General features: G+C 49.6%; 1 non-coding gene across 1 annotated transcript; it reads right to left on the reverse strand.

The window, feature by feature from the left end:
- Positions 1–10,736: 10,736 nt before the first annotated feature.
- Positions 10,737–10,839, reverse strand: LOC121154508. The gene has a single exon (XR_005883537.1). It is a non-coding gene; the product is annotated as a U6 spliceosomal RNA (small nuclear RNA).
- Between the last annotated feature and the right edge of the window lie 7,042 nt (positions 10,840–17,881).

Consider the following 17,881-nt stretch of genomic DNA (forward strand, 5'->3'; position numbering starts at 1 on the left):
CCCGAGTTTGTTGTTTCTAAAGCTCATTTTTGTAAGCATCTGTTTCTCTTATTAAAGATGGAGTTTGCAGTGTTGGCCTAGATACACACTGCCTTGTGGTTTTGAGATGTCAGAAGAGACTGGTGAGTAACTTCTCCGAGCCATTCATCGCTGTTTGAGTGCCTGCGTGGCCAGGGTGCCGGAGCAGGCCCAGGGGCTTCAGTTAGGTTCCTTCCAAATTCAAGAATGATACACTGTGCGGAAAGCTAACGCTGTCCAAATAAAGCCGTGTATGACCATTATACTGAGTGGGTCCAGGGAGGTGGCAGGCCGCAAGGACAACGCGGCTGGTGTGGCCACAGTGCAGCCCTCGTGGGCTCAGAGGCAGACCTGAAGCAGTCTCAGTAACAATCCGGGCTGGCAATGTTGAGTTCATTTAATGGGTCTCACTAATTTGAGCATGTGGGTGAGGGCTTTGTTAGCTTTCAGAAACTAAAAATTGAGCCCAAGCTGACTTTTTACCAGCTCATGGCCCTTTTGGCAGCCAACCAAGAATGGATTTCCTGTTTTGCAGCATGTACTTTTCTATTCCTCCCAAGCGTCTGTACTCATTACTCTGCTATTCTTGAGACCAAAGAGAGTTTCAAATTGAAGAAACTCTCCTGCTGTTCTTTCTTTCCTATTCTTCACTTTCATTTTGAACGTAAAGTTTCTCTTGAGAGCTAGGCAGCCTTGTCATTTACATTCCCAGCAGTCAGGCCTCTAGAGCTCATTTCACGGAGTTCAAAAAACAACGGAAGATGTGAAGTTGAGTGGGGACTGTGGCGATAGAGACGCCCCCATCCCTTTATGGATAAGGAATCTGAGTGCAAGAGAGAATTAACAGGCAGGACCACTTGTTGGCGTTTTCTGATTTCCACTCCAGGGCACTTTTTACTGGCTGCCCTGCCTCTCTCAGTGGGCAGGGCTCAGGTGGATGGGCTGGGTTAGTTCTGGGTCTCTAGTGGGAAGGAAACATTCCACTGTCGGTGGGTGACCAAGTTGGCTCCCGCCAAACAACTTCCTTGATCCTTACTCACTGTTTGTCATCTAAAAAAGACATGTGGGTGGTTTCCAAGGGGGCCTTGAAATATTGCCCGGTCTTTGACCTTGACCTTGTGAGGAAGTGTAACTGCTGTAGGCGTGTACCTTCCCTCTCCAGGTCAAGGCCTTGTGGTAGATCACTCAAGGTCAGGCCGAAACCCTCGCAGCCCGCACCCTGGACAGCTCTCCAGGAGGTCAGACTTCCTGGGGACCTGGGCAGGGCAACACTTCCCCTAGAAAGTGGCTTTCATCTGCCCTAAGTTGAGAGTCCAATACTCGCCAGCAGGGCATCTAGCTAGGTTCAGCAACCCCGACCGAGCTGAGGCAACCTTGCAGCATGGGTGGCCAGCGGGCTGGGGGCCCTTTCCCACTGATAGCCAAGGTTCAGCACATTTCCTGTTTATTGGCACAATTGGAAGCACCACTAGCTTGCGACCCTGGCTAATACCAAGTTTCTTGAGTTGTGCCTTCAGCTGCCACTTGGCCCTGACTCGTCTTTATTTTCTTCACATGCTCTAAGGAGCTTTCGCAAGACTTTGGGAAGCAAAACTGGCTTGCTTGCTCACTGACGGGCTTTCCGGCTTGCCCATCAAGGTAGAGCTCTGTATCTGGAGGGCCCCCGGGAATATGCTGACTGCACTTGCTACCGGGAACCACGGAGGCCCCACAGCTGTGCCAGCTGGGTTTGGATGGTCCCCAGAATGCTGTGCTCGTTCAGCCTTCTAGGAAAGCAAAGGCCCTGGCGGGACAACAGTTCCGGCTTGGGCTTGATGGAGTTCTGTACAGCCCGAGACTTACTGAGGCCCCTGAGACCTCAGCATGAAGCAGGGGCCCACCTCTCTCTGAGACATGGAGAGCATGTCCTAACCAAACTGGAGCGCCAATCTCCTCACAAGCTGCTGACTGCCAAGCACAGGGACTGTGCCACTGCCTCACCGCTTGCCTGTTGAAATGGGAAATGAGCTGTTTCTGTTGGGGAAAGCCTGGTGAGTTCCCTTTGCCTGGGAAATCACTTTGCACCCATGTCCCAGTGTCCTCATTTTGGATATTCTAAATGCCATAAACAGGGACTCAGCCATATGTTCGTGCCTCATCCTTAATAATGGAGCCCTTTTTTTTTATTGGAAAGGCAGATATACAGAGAGGAGGAGAGACAGAGAAGATCTTCCATGTGATGGTTCACTCCCCAAGTGGCCACAATGGCTGGAGCTGAGCCATTTCGAAGCCAGGAGCCCAGAGCCTCTTCTGGATCACCCACATGGAGTCCCACACACAGGTGCAGGGTCCCAAGCCTTTGGGCCATCCCGCCTGCTTTCCAGGCCACAAGCAGGGAGCCAGAAGGGAAGTGAAGCTACCCTGCACCCATATGGGATCCCAGCGTTTTCAAGGCGAGAACTTTAGCCACTAGGCCACTGCACCGGGCCCCCCCCCAACATTTCTTAATGAGTTATTTATTTGAAAGAGTTCATGGAGAGAGGGGAAGAGAGACTTAGAGATTTTTCCACCTGCTGGTTGACTCTCCAAACGGCCTCAAAGCCCAGGCTGAATTAAGTGAAACCAGGAGGCAGGAACTCCATCTGGATCGCCAACTGAGAGTGGCAGGAACCGAAGCACTTTGGGCCATTCTCTGCTGCCTTCCCAGAGCATGAGCAGGGAGCTGGAACAGAAGTGGAGCAGCTGAGATGAGATGCCTGTGTCGCAAGTGGCTCAACTCACTAGGCCACTATGCTGGGGCGCCATCTCTGTTATTTCTGCTACAAGAATTTGTTACCAAGATGAAATGCTGATGGTGATGATTATTTGGAAATTACGGGAATACACAAAGAGTGTTTTCCAAAGAAATGACCAATTCCCTGGGACACACTGGTAGTACTTTCCTGATAAAATAGGACCGAGAAGAATTCCTTGCTGATTCCCTCCCCTGCATACTATCCCCCAGCTTCTCTTTTGCTTAGTTATTTGTACTTAGTTAACTGAGAAAGGCACCTGTAACTGCCCCTGCTTCCCCAGGCCTAAGCTCTGAGCCGCGCAGTCCTCACAGTGCAAGTGGCTGACCACACTCTTCCTGCCCCGCCCCCCAGGTTCTAAGGCTCTTGAACTAGGGTACTGACGGAATCTGGATCCTTGGTCTCTTTTAGCGTCTGTTTGTCTTCTTTCAACATGTCCCAATGTCAGTATCCTTGCCAGTGATCTAACAGCGTTTTCTATCCATCTTTTCTCTGATGTTGCTTCAACAAGTACTACCCATGGGTTCATCTAGCCAATTTTAGCAGCGAACATATCTACCTATGTTGAGGCAAATTAATCATTTTAATTTTATTTATAGGAAAGGCAGAGAGGTTACCCCATTCACCGGTTCCTTCCCCCACAAATACCCACAACAGTCTGGGCTGGACCAGGTTGAATTCGGAGGCTGAAACTTTCACGTGGGCGTCAAGGACGCAAGGACTTGAGCCATGACCTCTCAGTGTATGCCTTAGTAGGAAGCTCACACTGGATGAGGAACCAGGTCTCAAATACAGGCTTTCAGACATAAAATGTTGGCACCCCAAGGGAAGGTTGAACTAAAAGGGCAACTTCCTGGACTTGACGCAAATGTAGGATTGAGAAATTATTTTTAACTGTGGCTCAGGTTTATGCAAAAGTTGGATCTGAATTTTACCTACCAAAATTTTTACGTAGTCCATTGCTCCTTTAAATAAGTTATATTTTTAAGGGCTGGCTATGTGGAATAGCAAGTTAAACTTACATATGCAGTGCCAACATCCCAGCTCCCTGCTTATGGCCTGAGAAACGGCAGATGATGATCCCAATCCTTGGGCCCACTGCACCCACCTGGGAGACCCAGATGAAACTCCTGGCTTTCACTTGGCCCTGCCCAAACTGATATGGCTATTTGAAGAGTGAACTAGCAAACAGATCTCTCTGTAGGTCTTTTCTATTTCTTTGTAACTCTGGCATTCTAATAAGTCAATAGTTAAAATATATGCCTAAATAAAACGCTAGGCATTTCAGAATGGCTTGATCACTCTATTCCTCTATGCAAAAGTTATCTTGTTTGGGAGAACAAATGTGTTCTAAATGGAGATAGAAACACAGCCAAAGTCATGAGCTTCCCTTTCCCCTTCATTTCAGGTTTCTCTCAGAAGTTGTAAGGATAAATTATACAAAGTTCAGTCATTTTCAAAGGCAAATTACAATGTGAGAGCCCTTAGGAAAAAATGTTTATGCCAACACCTGTCATTGGAAGCCGCTTCATTGCCATACTTAAAAAGATGCTTAAGTAAGCCATGCAGCTGCATCCAAATGAAGGAATGTCAAATAACTGGGGGTTCCTCCTCTCCCCACCCCCAAACTATACTTAGAAATCAGAGTGAAGAGCCTTCCTTGGCTGTCTCCAGGTGGTAATTACAAATGATTGCATTTTTTCTTTTGCCTTCTCAGTATTGTTCCTGGTGCAAATGCAGTCACGGAGTTAAGGTTACTTTAGTAACAAAGGATTAGTAGACTATTAAGAGAGAAAAAGCTGGGAGTTTAAACTTCTGGATCTAGCATAAAGCTGGATAATAAGTAGACCAAGATGCTGAAAGTGAGCATGTCTTCTACAGTTTCATAGATTTCCCACAAAGCACACATATCAGAGAAAGAAAAAAAAAAAGGGTGTGTAATTGGGGGACCATTGTTAAGCTGTGCTAGTGCTTCCCTGGACATTACCTGACACACACGTGCTCGGCCCCTGCCCAAGTCAGCCAAGGCCAGGTGAGATAAAGCTGCCCAGAGTTAGCAATGCAGAGACTACTCAATTAGTGAAAATCGGTGAGGTTGCACAGAAATCATAAGGAGCTGTTTGCACTGAGCGCGACAGAGCCCAGATCCCTGGGTTATAGGATCTGAGCCTCTTTTGATCAGGTCCTCAAGGGACAGTGCGAGGAACTGAAAAGGGAGCCGTGATTCTGATCCTACCCACGTAGGCAAGTGAAAGCCTGGAGTAACCATGTGTTGGGGGCTCACACGGGTCAGCAAAAGCCTCGCTGTTCTTTCACGGCCTGCACTCCAAGCAAGCCTTTCATTCAGCCTGTGCATCCACCCCTTCTTCCCAACTCCCACTCCCCTCTCCCCACTTCCACTGGCCAGCTCTAAAACAAGAATCTTCTAGCAGATGAGGATGCTCAAACCACTACTGTCACCCACACAAAGCGGAGCAGCTAAGACTTGAACCAGCATCACTATGGAAGACCTGGAGCAACTTCCTGGTCCCTGACTTCCAACTGACCCAACCCTGGTCATTAGTGCCATTTGGGGGGTGAAACAGTGAATGGAGGAGCTCTACCCTTCCCCCAACCACTTTAATCTCTCTACCTTCCAAATAAATAAAATATTTTAAAAGATGTATTTATTTTTTTTATCAGAAAGGCATATTTACAGAGAGGAGAGACAGAGAGAAGGATCTTTCATCTGCTGTTTCATTGTCCAAGTAGCCACAATGGCTGGAACTGAAACAATCTGAAGCCAGAAGCTAAGAGCTTCTTCTGGATCTCCCACGCATGTGCAGGATCCCAAGGCTTTGGGCCGTCCCCTACTGCCTTCCCAGGCCACAGGCAGGGAGCTGGATGGGAAGTGGAGCAGCTAGGATATGATCCGGTGCCCATATGGGATTCTGGGAATGCAAGGCAAAGACTTTAGCCTCTAGGTTACCATGCTGCGCCCAATAAATAAATAAATATTTTAAGGATTTGTTTATTTTTATTGGAAAGGCAGATATACAGGGAGAAGGAGAGACAGAAAGGAAGATCTTCAGTCCAATGGGTCACTCTGCAAGTGGCTGCAATGGCTGGAACTGAGCTGATCTGAAGCCAGGAGTCAGGAGCTTCTTTCAGGTCTCCAACACGGGTGTAGAATCCCATGGCTTTGGGCCGTCCTTGACTGCTTTCCCAGGCCACAAGCAGGGAACTGGATGGGAAGTAGGGCTGCTTGGATTAGAACCAGCGCCCATATGGGATCCTGGTAAGTTCAAGGCAAGGACTTTAACTGCTACGCTATCACCATGGGCCCCCATTAAATGTTTTTAAAATTCTTCACCTTACCCACCTGTCATCTTACAGCCTCTGCCTCTCTGTGATACTTTCAACTTCTCTTAGTTCCTGTAGCATTTTCTGGCCCAGAGAAGTCACCTGATTTTTCAATTTTAGAACACGCTTTCCATCGACAGGTGCCATAGCTCAACAGGTTAATCCTCCACCTGGGACATTAGAATCCCATATGGGTGCCAGCTTGTGTCCCAGCTCCACTTCTGATCCAACTTTCTGCTTATCACCTGGGAAAGCAACAAAGGATGGCCCAAGTGCTTGGGACCCTGAATTCTTGTGGGAGACCTAGAAAAAGCTCCAGATTCCTGGCTCTGAATTGGCATTAATTCTGGCCATTGCACCATTTGGAGGGTGAACCAGAAGATGGGAGATCTTTCTCTCCTTCTCTCTGTAAATATGTCTTTCCAATAAAAGTCATTATATACATATATAGATGAGTTTTTTTCCATTAAAAAGCCTATAGAGTCCTAAAAATAAGACCAGAAGCCATTTGGAAATCCCCGACACGATTGCCCAGGGACAGGCAAGATTTTGTGGTTCCTTGTGGTCTCAGATTGAGTTTCCTGCCACACTTGAGCCTGCAGGCTCTCTCCTTAACCCCTACCCCAGCTCCATCCCTGGCAGAGTCTGAAGTTTCCAATCTCTTGCCTGGAGGTGCTGACTGCAGTATCAAAGGGGAGGTGCTCTGCTACTTTGAGACCTTGTCAAGTCTCTGGCACATCCAGAGACCTGTCCTCTCAAGTAGAGATAAGGGGCTCAGCGCAATGACTCAGTGGCTCAATCCTGCCCTTGCACAGGCTGGGATCCCCATGGGTGCAGGTTCATATCCTGGATGCTCCCTTCCCATCTAGCTCCCTGCTTGTGGCCTGGGAAAGCAATAAAGGACGGCCCAAGGCCTTGGGACTCTGCACCCGTGTTGGCGATTCAGAAGAATCTCCTGGCTCTTTGCTTTGGATCAGCTCAGTTCCAGCCATTGAAGCCAATTGGGGAGTAAGGCATTGGACTGAAAACCTTCCTCTCTGTCTCTCCTTCTCTCTATGTATCTGCCTTTCTGATAAAAATAAAACCTTAGAAAAAAAGAGAAGGGTGGGGAGAGATATGATGAATTTCTGCCTACCAGCAGTGAAGGAACAGCCCACTTGTCACCTGGTTTCATGGATATCTCTGAAAGGCAGGTCTGAATGGAACCTTCTAGTACCACCTTGCATATGCATACAAAGTGTAAAACCCTGAGAGCGCATCACCCTCCCTCACTTCCCTCTGCCTGGGACACCTCCACTTCTCATCTCAGCATTGCAGAGCCCAGGCCCAGGGGCACTTCTGAAGGCATAACCCCACCTCCTTCCCTTCCGTCTGCGGCACCTGCGTTGTGCTCTCCAAGCAGCCCTGGCTTCTTTCTGTCATCTCAGCTGTATCATTCTCAAGTCTCCCAAGTTGGTTTCCTCATGTGTTTAATCACTGCAATCTTGCACAAAGCAGTTGCTTGATAAATTTATTGAAGAGTGTCTTGGAAAATGCCAAGTCCTCTGGGTGATCAGCTGATCAGCTTTCACATGTTTTTAAGATATTTATTTCTTATTTTTATTTGAAAGACAGAGTTAGAGAGAAGGAAAGACAGAAGTCTTCTCTGCTAGTTCACTCCCTAGATGACCACAACTGCTGGAGCTGTGTCAGTATGAACCCAGGAGTTTCTTCTGGATCTCCCACACAGATTCAGGGATCCAAGCCCATCTATCACTGCCTTCCTGGTCCACAGATGGAGGACTGGATTGGAAGTGGAGCAGCTGGGATTCTGATGTCCCAGGCGGAGGCTTAGCAAACTATGTGCCACTGCGAGACCCGTTTTTCAAGTTTTATAAATCTTAGTCCCTGAGTAGTCCGTTTCTTAAAACAAATGGACAACTGTCTGACCTGAGCACTAAGGCCTTAGTGGGCAGCTACATGGCAGTCAGGCAGGGCGCCTCGCTCGGAAAAGGCTGCATTCTGTTTGATGCTCTGCTCTTGTACTGAAGTTCTTTTTCCCTTTTACCCTTGGCCTTGACTATTATGAAGCAAGCCCTGCATATCTGGTGGTGTGTTCCTCCAACCTCAGTGACCTACAAATTGCCACCACCAGCCAGGATCATCTGCAGTTAGGTGTGGGTATATTTGTGTATGTTTTTCTAGGGCACAAGTCTGTGGTTTTCTTCAGATCTCTGGATAAGTAGAGAAGCATTGTTATTTGTAATAATAACATTGACCAACCTTGGTCTGGTGTTGACTGTGTTCCGGGCCCTAAGGACATGATGTATGCGCTTGTTTTACCCTTCACTGGACTGTCAGGGCTCAGGGCGGGGCAGAAGCCAGTCGCACACAATGGCTGCCTTTCTGGAACCAGCTCCTCCGGTGTCCATCTGCCATGTCCTCACTTCTCCCCTGCAGTGGTCAGGAGCCTGTACTTGGCCATTACTTGCATGATCATGAGGAGGGGAGACCCCTTGATCCACTGCGGCCTAGCCCCCAACTTCAGGTCCCATCGTTACTCATGATTTTCTCAAAAGTGGCTTCTTTGGCCAAACTGGAAAGAGATGATTAGGTGATTGGACAGGAGGACCCATTGTGTTGTAAGGGCACAGCGGGAAAGCTATGGCCAGCTCACCACCACTCCTGCTGCCTGAATCCTCTTGTTTTTGTTTGAACATGAGATGCACTGCCCGGGCTACCCAGGAATGTGCATCCTCGGGGTTTGTAGAGCGAGGCAGGCAGTCCTGCAGGTGCCAGGGGAGGGGATTCTGCCCTTCCCCCCGATGGTACCTCTCCTTTTCAGGACAAAATGTGGTTTTGTGGAAGCACTTCATGGCCCACTGTTGCACTCCCTGAAGATCGCAGTCACCTGTTCTGATCTAATCTTGCAGCCTGGTACCTCTGAAAACAACATGCCATCCATTTTACTATAACATTTGGGACACTTGCAACTTTGTGAATTTGCAGGTAAAAACAAAAACAAAGACAAAAACCGACTTTGGGACTACCTAGCTCCACTCTTGCTTCTCTGGATTTTTTATCCCTTATTCCCTCGGAATCTCTCAAAACTGTTACGCCCTGCAGGTGGGGATCCATTTTCATAGTGTTGGAACAGGTTGGGTCCTTGGGAGCGTGCCTCTATGTGTGGTTCAACAAACTGTTATCGCAGTGACAGGTCTCTGTTCCTGTTTCTTATCAATCTGTTCCTCTACTTTCTGTTTTTATCGTCCTACTTACAGCCTCACTAACAGAATGTCTTATTGTACCTGGCCTTCAGGAATCTTTCCTGCAACAAACGCTGGATTGTTCTGGCTCCCTGGCTTCCTGGTTTGCTATCAGTCCTAGTGGCTGATCCTAGCAGCACTGACAAATGACCACAACAAAACCAGGAAAACAAAACAAAACAAAAAGTCCTGCAAGGAATCATTGCAAGTTTTCAGTCTTGGTGAAACAGACAAAATCATTTTGACTGGGAAGGCTGCATGAGAAGATAATGGGATCACCAAATAATTTGTGTTGCTCACTGCTGTTCCAGGTCACAGGGCTCCTAGTCACAGTCCACCTCCCAGCCCCCCACCCCCCCATCCCTGCTTTGAAGGTGCGGGAGGGACACCTGTCGAGCATCAGACCCTGCAATTGATCCTTAGAAACTACTTACAGCAGGAGTGAAGGACAACCCAGTTAATCACCCCCTCAACCCAAGGAAGCTAGCAAGAAAATGACACCAAAACGAAACACTTCCGTTTCTGTTTTGATATTTATTTATTTGAAAACCAAAGTTACCGAGAGGGAGAGACAGAGAGAGAGGTCTTCCAATTGATGGCTTATTACCCAAATGGCTACAGGTGCCACCCAAGGCTCTCCTGAGTGTGGCAGGATGCATGCGCTTGGGCCATTTTTTGTTGCTTTTCCCAGGCCATCAACAGCAAGCTGGATTGGAAGTGGAGCAGCTAGTGTTGTGCCAGATTTTGAAATCCCCAGAAAATCATCAAGTCTGAAGTCAGTGTTAAGGCATGAAGGTGGTTTATTCAGGTTAGCCTAGGTCTCCCAGCCACCTCCCCCAGCCCAGCATGGTTGGGCGGGTGAGGGGCAGGAACGGGGTAGCATGAGGACTCAGGCTAAAGAAATAAATTGATGGACTAGGGAATGGTATTTGGGAGCAAACCATGTAATTTCCAGAAGAAATGGAAACTGACTCTCAGAACAGTGCTGTGCCCCATGAACAGACCAGAGAGTGGGAAGAACTAACTTTTTGTCTCCCTACTCCTCATGCCCAAAGAATATTGATGAGGGGCAATTGCTTAGCATAGCAGTTAAGACGCCCACATTGCACACTTGAGTGCCTGGGTTGGATGCGCAGCTCTGGCTTGTGACTCCAGCCGCCGGTCAATGCATACCTGGGAGACAGCAGTGATGGCTCAAGGTGTTGGATTCCTGCCACCTGCCTTAGAGATCTGCAATGAGTTCCTATCTCCCTAATCTTTTCAAACATTTGGGAAGTGAGCCAGCAAATGCGAGCTCCCTCTCTGTGCATCTCCCTCCTTCCCACATTCTACCCTCAAATAAGTAATTGAATATCAAGGAAAAAAAAAGGTATTCTTCGTGAATTCGTGTGTCACCCTTACTCAGGGGCCATGATAATCTTTTCTGTATCATTCCAATTATGTATGGTGCCAAAGTAAGCACCAAGTAAATATGAAAAAAATATATATTTTATCTATTGGAAAGTCAGAGGGATACAGAGGGAGAGACAAAAAGAGGAATGAGGCTCTGTGCAACAGCCTAGCGGTTAAAATCCTCACTTTGCACGTGCCAGGATTCCATATGGGCATTGATAGATATCCCAGCAGCCCTGCATCCCATCCAGCTCCCTGCTTGTGGCTTGGGAAAGCAATAGAGGATGGCCAAGGCCTTGGAACCCTGCACCTGCGTTAGCGATTCAGAAGAAGCTCCTGGCTCTTTGCTTTGGATCAGCTCAGCTCCAGCCATTGCAGCCATTTGAGGAGTGAGTCACTGGACGGAAGATCTTCCTCTCTATTTTTTCTCCTGTCTGTAAATCTCACTTTCCAAGAAAAGTAAATCAAATATTTTTAAAAGAGAGAGACACACAGAGAGAAAGACAAAGAGAGAGAAAGGGACCCTCTATTTGTTGATTCAATCTCCAAATGACCAAAATGGTTGGGGCTAGACAAGGCTGAGAGCAAGAAACTGGAATTCCATGTAAGATTCCCGAGTGGGTGGCAGGGGTCCAAGCACTTGGATGTTCAGCTGCTTTCCCAGGCATGTTAGCAGGGAGCTGCATCAGAAAACTAGGACTTGAATTGGCATTCAAAATGGGATGCAAGCATTGCAAGATGAATAAGGGATGGGTAACAATTGCCAACCATCCGTTAGTGCCCCTTTTAGATCCACTCTCAGCAACAGTCTCGTTTTCTCAGAGAATCTGTTGGCAGTGTCAGAGGCACACAGCTTATCCTGGAGACCTTCCAGTTTGGAGTTAATTAATCGCACGTCTGAAGCTGTGAAATCTTAATATATCACACAGGCCCAGAGGAGTCTGCAGGTAAAAACAGACTCAAGAAGGTATCACCCACTTAATAAACACATACACAATGAGCAAGTACGGCCCAGGCTCCTCCGAGAAAGGCTTACAGCAGCACAGTCAGTGAGGAAAACTGGGACCTATGGCAATGTGCTCTTTGCTTTTCCTTTTATGATTTCTTATTTCACCATGGTACTAGTGTTTTCAGTCCCTCCAAATATCTTACCCCAGGGCTGCTTTGCATGCCTAGCAACACTTTAAATTCTTTCTGGATATGGACTCGATGTTAAAACTAGCAAGAGCCCAGAGAAACTCCCAGATGAAGCCCAAATTCTGTACGGTGAAGGATACGGAATCTAGACGGGTTGCTCTGGGTATTGCAGTAATTGGCTGAGACACACAATCAGGTCCTGGCTCTAGGAACAGTGCTCCAACCCTCCTGAGGTTTAAAGCGCCAAAGGCATCTGCAAGGAGTCACGATGCGTGGGTTGTTGTAGATGCCACAGAAAGGGAAACATGTGGCTAGGAAATAGTGCTAGGTGGAAGACTTACACTTCAGTGGTTGGTATCTTTTGACTGTTGTGTATGTCACCTGATAAGAAAAGAGGTTTTTTTTTTTTTTAAGATTTATTATTTTTATTTGAAAGTCATATATACAGACAGAAGAACAGACAGAGAGCAAGATCTTCCATCTGCTGATTCACTCCCCAAATGCCCACAATGGCCGTAGCTGAACTCATCTGAAGCCAGGAGCTTCTTCCGGGTCTCCCACACTTGTGCAGGGTCCCAGGGCTTTGGGCCGTCCTCAACTGCCTTCCCAGGCCACAAGCAGGGAGCTGGATGGGAAGTGGGATCGCTGGGATTAGAATCGGTACCCATATGGTATCCTCACGTGCAAGGGGAGGACTTTAGCCATTGAGCTACTGTCCCAGACCCCAGTTTGTTTGTTTTTAACTTGAGAGAGGGAGAGGGTGAATGCGTGCTCCCATGGCTGGGGACCAAAGCTATAAACAGGGAACTCATTCCAGACCTTCCATATGGGTGGCTCACTTTCTGAGTCCTTGCCACTGCCTGCAAGGGTCTGTGTTAGCAGGAAGCTGGGGTCAAGCGTCAAGCAGAGGCACTCCATAAGGGAGGCACCTGTCCTAACTGGCAAGTCCAGTGCCTACCTTCATCGTCTATTTTTCAGTATTCACTGGAGTCTTTAGTATCTTTTGCTCACCTTTGTGTCAAACACGATTTTCTGACTCAGATTATCCGGATATGTCAAAGACTTGGCAGGAGCAGAGTTCAATAGCCATTCGGGAGGCAACTGTGCTAACTGCTTACTATGTTGCAACTAGAACAAGAGGAGCCTCCTGAGCAGGGAGCCGACTTCCCACAACCCCAGCTTCCTGCCAATTTGGATGGAGGAGGAACCTGGCAGGATGAAATCTAAGCATAGATCTTTTCTGGGGCCAGTGATGCCATTCATTTCCAGAACAAGGGCACTGTCATTCATGGACCTCGATGGAAAAGTCTGTTAGTTATTTCCCTAGACAACAGAAGACGTCACAGAAGCCCACTAGACTGCCTTGCCTGCGCTCATAAACCTGGCTGCTCCCTGACCTCAGGTCAGCCTGCCCCACAGAGAGGATGACAGTACCCATGCTGGGAGGGTGGTGGAACAAAGCTGACCCACGGGAGCTGCCAAGTACACTACTAGCCAGAGCGGGTCATCTGTGGAGCATTCCCCGGGGAGTGCTGCATGTGTCTCCTGTAAATAAGCTCAAAGTTCCTGAGCTTGGTTTTCCATTCAGGTTGTGATTCTAAACTCCTGTTTGTGTGGAAAATTAGAAGGTAGTATGGCTTCAGTCTAACAAAGGAAACCATGAGAGTTCTGCAGAGAAAATCTTGATTCCTTTCCTGGATGTTGAAGTCCTACTGTGTGCTTTGAATCAAGGTGGTTTTGAGCAATACAGAGGATTTAGTCTTACTTTCCTCTTAGTCCACACCGACACCTTTATAAGATCTATGAATTTTGTGTACAAAAGTATTATTGTAGGGTTTGGAGCAATGGTTCAACTGGCTAATCCCCTGCCTACAAGTGCCAACATGCCATATGGGCACCGGTCGGTGTCCTGGCTGCTTCAGTTCAGATTCAGCTCCCTGCTTACGGCCTGGGAAAGCAGCAGAGCCCAAAGCTTTGGGACCCTGCACCCACATGGGAGACTTGGAAGAAGCTCCTGGCTCCTGGCTTCCAATAAGCATATCTCTAGCCATTGCAGCCACTTGCGGAGTAAACCAGCGTATGGAGGATCTTTCTGTCTGTCCTTCTCACTGTAAACCTGCCTTTCCAATATAAATAAATAAACGTTAAAAATTAAAAAATGAATTAAAAAAAAGTAGCATTATAGTGACTGCTAAACTGTTGCAGTGTAGAGTTCTCGTTACTAATTGACAATTTAGCCTATGGCAGACCTTCCAAAGGATGCCCTGACCATCTACTGATGGCATCCCTCATTCTGTGTGTACTCGATGCCGGACACCACAGTAACTGCTTTCTAGGAGTTACTTCATTCAATTCTCACATCAACCCCAGAAGTTACAGAGAAGAAAATGGATCCTCTTAGAGGTTAGGTCGTTTTTACTGGTTCCTATGTGGTATAGAGGACCCCAACCCATGCCGTTCATCATTGAGTCTGCCTGCGACCAGTGGCCAAGGGCCTGGCACGCAAAGTGAGGAGACACGGCACTGTCTTGACGGTTACGCCCGATGATTATCTTGGCCTGGGAAATCTCTGGCTTGACCCTGAAACTGGGTGATTTCCCCAGCTCTGTCCACAAACCTGCTTTCAAAAGCAGTCGTTCTGAAGAGAAGATTAGCATTTGGAAGGAATTCAGCCAGGGCTCCAATCGCCCTTTCCTGGTACTAACTTATGTTCTGTGACCGGAGGACACAATGTCTGTGTCCCTGAGAAGTCTGAGGTACATTCCAGAAGCAGACTGTTACGGTTTCCCTAGCTGCCTGACCTTGGGCAAGTAACATAACCCTCTGAGCCTTAAATTTACCTATCTGGAAAATGGGTATACTGCTAGGTGCTTGCAGGGAGAGGTGATTTCAGATGATGTGGCCATGTCACAGCCCACGTTTAACAGAGTGGCAGTTGCAAGTGTTTTGAAGGTTTGTTTCGGCGCTCCCAGTAGCATTCTGCTCGTGGACGACTAGCCCACACAGCTCCTCACTTTTATAAACGGGCACACAGTCTAATCGAGCCCTGTGTCTGGAACGCACAGGCTCCTTAAACAGCTAATTGATCGGGAGCAAGAATGGACGAACAACTGCAAGCAAAGCCAGTTGTATTTTATTTTTAAATTTTTTTAGTGAGTGGGTGAGGCCGGCCATGAAACAGAACGCCGGTACAACTCCCCCGCCTCCTCTCCCCTCCATGGACGTTCTCTGGATCTCAAGTCACAGCGAACGAAAACCGTCCAACTGGCATCCGGACGCTTCAGGCCCCACAGAGTAATTCTGGGACCTAATAAAACGCTGGGTACGAAATCCTAGGCAAAGGGAACGTCCTCCATCAGCGTGACCGCGCGGCTGGACCTGCCAGCGGCCGCCGCCCACGCCCGCCCCGCTCCGCCCTCTCTTCCTGGTTTTCCCCGGCAACCCGCCCCTCCGCCGTCACGTGACAGGGGTGCCCGGCCAGACCGAGCCTCCGATTGGCCGAGCGTCAGGGCGCCTCGCGATTGGCCCGAGGCCGGCGGGCCCCCGCCTCCCTCCTCCTCCTCGCCGCGGCCCACGTGAGGGGGGCGAGTCACGCGATTTCCGGGAACCCGTCAGGAAGGACATAAACAAAACAAACCCGAGGCAGCATGGAGAGGGGCCGCGGCCCCTGCAGCGCGGCGGGACCCAGCCCCTGAGCCGTCCCCTACACGTCCAGGTGCGTGACGCTGCCCGCCGCCCGGAGTCCTCCCGGGGGCCCTGGGCGCGGGGAGGGACCCGACCGGGCAGGGGGGCGCGGATGGAGCAGGGGCCTGCCGGCCTAGGCGGCTGCAGCGCCCGGGGCTCCCGGGGCCGGGTCGGGGGGCACACCCCGGGAAGGTGTCGGGGGTCGCGCGGCGGGGCGCGGGGGGCTCGGCTCCCCTCCCCCAGCCCGGCGCGGGACGGTTACATAAAACACGGGGCTAGGCCGTGCGGGGCGGCGCGGGGCGGCCGGCCGCTAGGACTGTCTGGTCCCGGCCCGCGGGGCTGCGGGTGCCGGCAGCCGGCCTGTCAGCCGAGCGGGCGGGTGGGAGGGGCGGGGAGGCGAGGCCGGCGGGGGAGGAGAGAGGGGGGCGTGTGAGCCGGGGCCGGCGGCGGGCGGCGGGCGGCGGGCGGCCGAGGCGCGCGCCCCGGCTCGGCGTCTCGCGGGGTGGCCGCTGCCCCCTTCCGTCCCCGCCCCACAGGCGGCTGGGCGCGCGCGGGGGGCCTCCCTCCCGGGATTTGTTTATATGTCTTCTCAGAGCAGCCTGGAGCGGCTTGGGGGCGCGGCCCCGGCCGTTGAGTGGCAGCTCCCGCCGTCCAGTGGGGCGGGTGGACGCGGGCTGCCGCGCCAATGGGCGCAGGGGGAGGCGGGGCGGCCCCCCGCGCTAGGTTGTGTCGGGGGTGGGGCCGGGCGGGGCGGCCATGTTAGATGGGAGGGGACCGGCCATGGTGGGTCACCGAGGAGGGGAGGGGACGGAGGGTAAAGGGCGAGGGAGCCGGGCCTTGGCGAGGGGGACGGCCGTTCGGGTGTCCCTGGACCCGCCTCACCCCGATCTGCTGCCGCTGTCGTCCCTGGAGCCGTGGAGGCCGGGAAGGACCGGGCAGGTCCCTCTCCCCTTGGGGGTGGTTCCAGCCTTCCCAGTCTCCCTGTTTTCTTTTGGCTCTGTGCTGCTACTGCCTGAGAAAGCCGGCGGCCAAACCCTGTAATCTCTGTTAACCCCAGAAAGCAAACCTTCCTGCTGTTTCTGAGCGGGTTGGAGCGCGAAGTCTACCTTTAAGAAGGACTTGAAGAACTAGCGGTTCGCATTGCCTTTCCAGGCCTCAGGCAGAGGCATGCATGGAGGGCCGAGTCTTGCCTCTCTGGATTTTGCCTGGCGAAAACCCGGACTCAGAAAAAGCGAGAAAGTTGAGGGCTGGGCGGGGCTTGCTCTCTGCATCAGTAATTGGCCTCTCTTTCTCACACACTCGGTAGCTCACTTAAATCAACTTCGTGGGAAAACCGAACCTTGAGAGCATCATTTAGGTCTGTAAGGACTTTGCCTTGCAAAATACCATTGCAGGTGAGCAAGAGGATTGTGGAGCAGAGTGTAAGACCGCTGTGCGTCTTGTGGCCTGTGTGGAACTGGTTGTCGCTTGGTTGTACTTAAATCGTCTCTCCTTTTAATTCAGAGTAGCTGGGGGATACACCAAAGGCCAAGGGGAAAGTGCTTCTGCCCATGGACTGCAGAATCACGTGCTGCCTTTTCATTGTGATGATTTGGGCGTGACATTCTACTGTTAATGGCTTGTTTTTTAGGTAACTCCCACCTGTACCACTGACTGTGGTGGTGTGGCTGTGGATGCCTGTTTAGTTATACACTTGGGCCTACAGATAGCTTTATCATCAAGAGTTGGTGGTATTGCAGAACTGACAAAATCGCCTATTAACTAGAGGGAAAGATAATTGATAAATAAATGGCTTGTTGATTTATTCTGTTAATAGTGTTGTGTGTGTCTCAGTTCCGTTAAGAATGACATGCAAAAATACAGTTCCTGGCTGTTTCCTAGCCGCTGGTTCTGCTTCTGGTTCTGAAGTATTAATTTTTGCAGTATATGGAATGAGTATTATTTTTATCTTTTGCTGGTTCTTATCAGTACTGTGTTGCTGTGCAAACTGTAGCCCTTCACAAGATCTGTCATTATGAAAGAAATATAGCGAAAGTAAAAACAAAAACGGTTTTATTGATAACTAGAATATGTATTCAACTCAGATTTTTTTTGTTTCACTGCTTAATAGTCAATTAACTGCTTATTTAATATTAATGGAAAATTTCATTTTTATTTTGATTTTATTTAAATATTTATTTATTTATTTATTTATTGGAAAGTGAAATATATATAGAGGAGGAGGGACAGAGAGGATCTTCTGTTCGAGGATTCACTCCCCAAGCAGTCACAATGGCTGGAGCTGCGCCAATC

Source organism: Ochotona curzoniae, unplaced genomic scaffold, assembly GCF_017591425.1.
Source record: "Ochotona curzoniae isolate NIBS_2020 unplaced genomic scaffold, NIBS_Ocur_1.0 contig_1, whole genome shotgun sequence".
NCBI lineage: Eukaryota > Metazoa > Chordata > Mammalia > Lagomorpha > Ochotonidae > Ochotona > Ochotona curzoniae.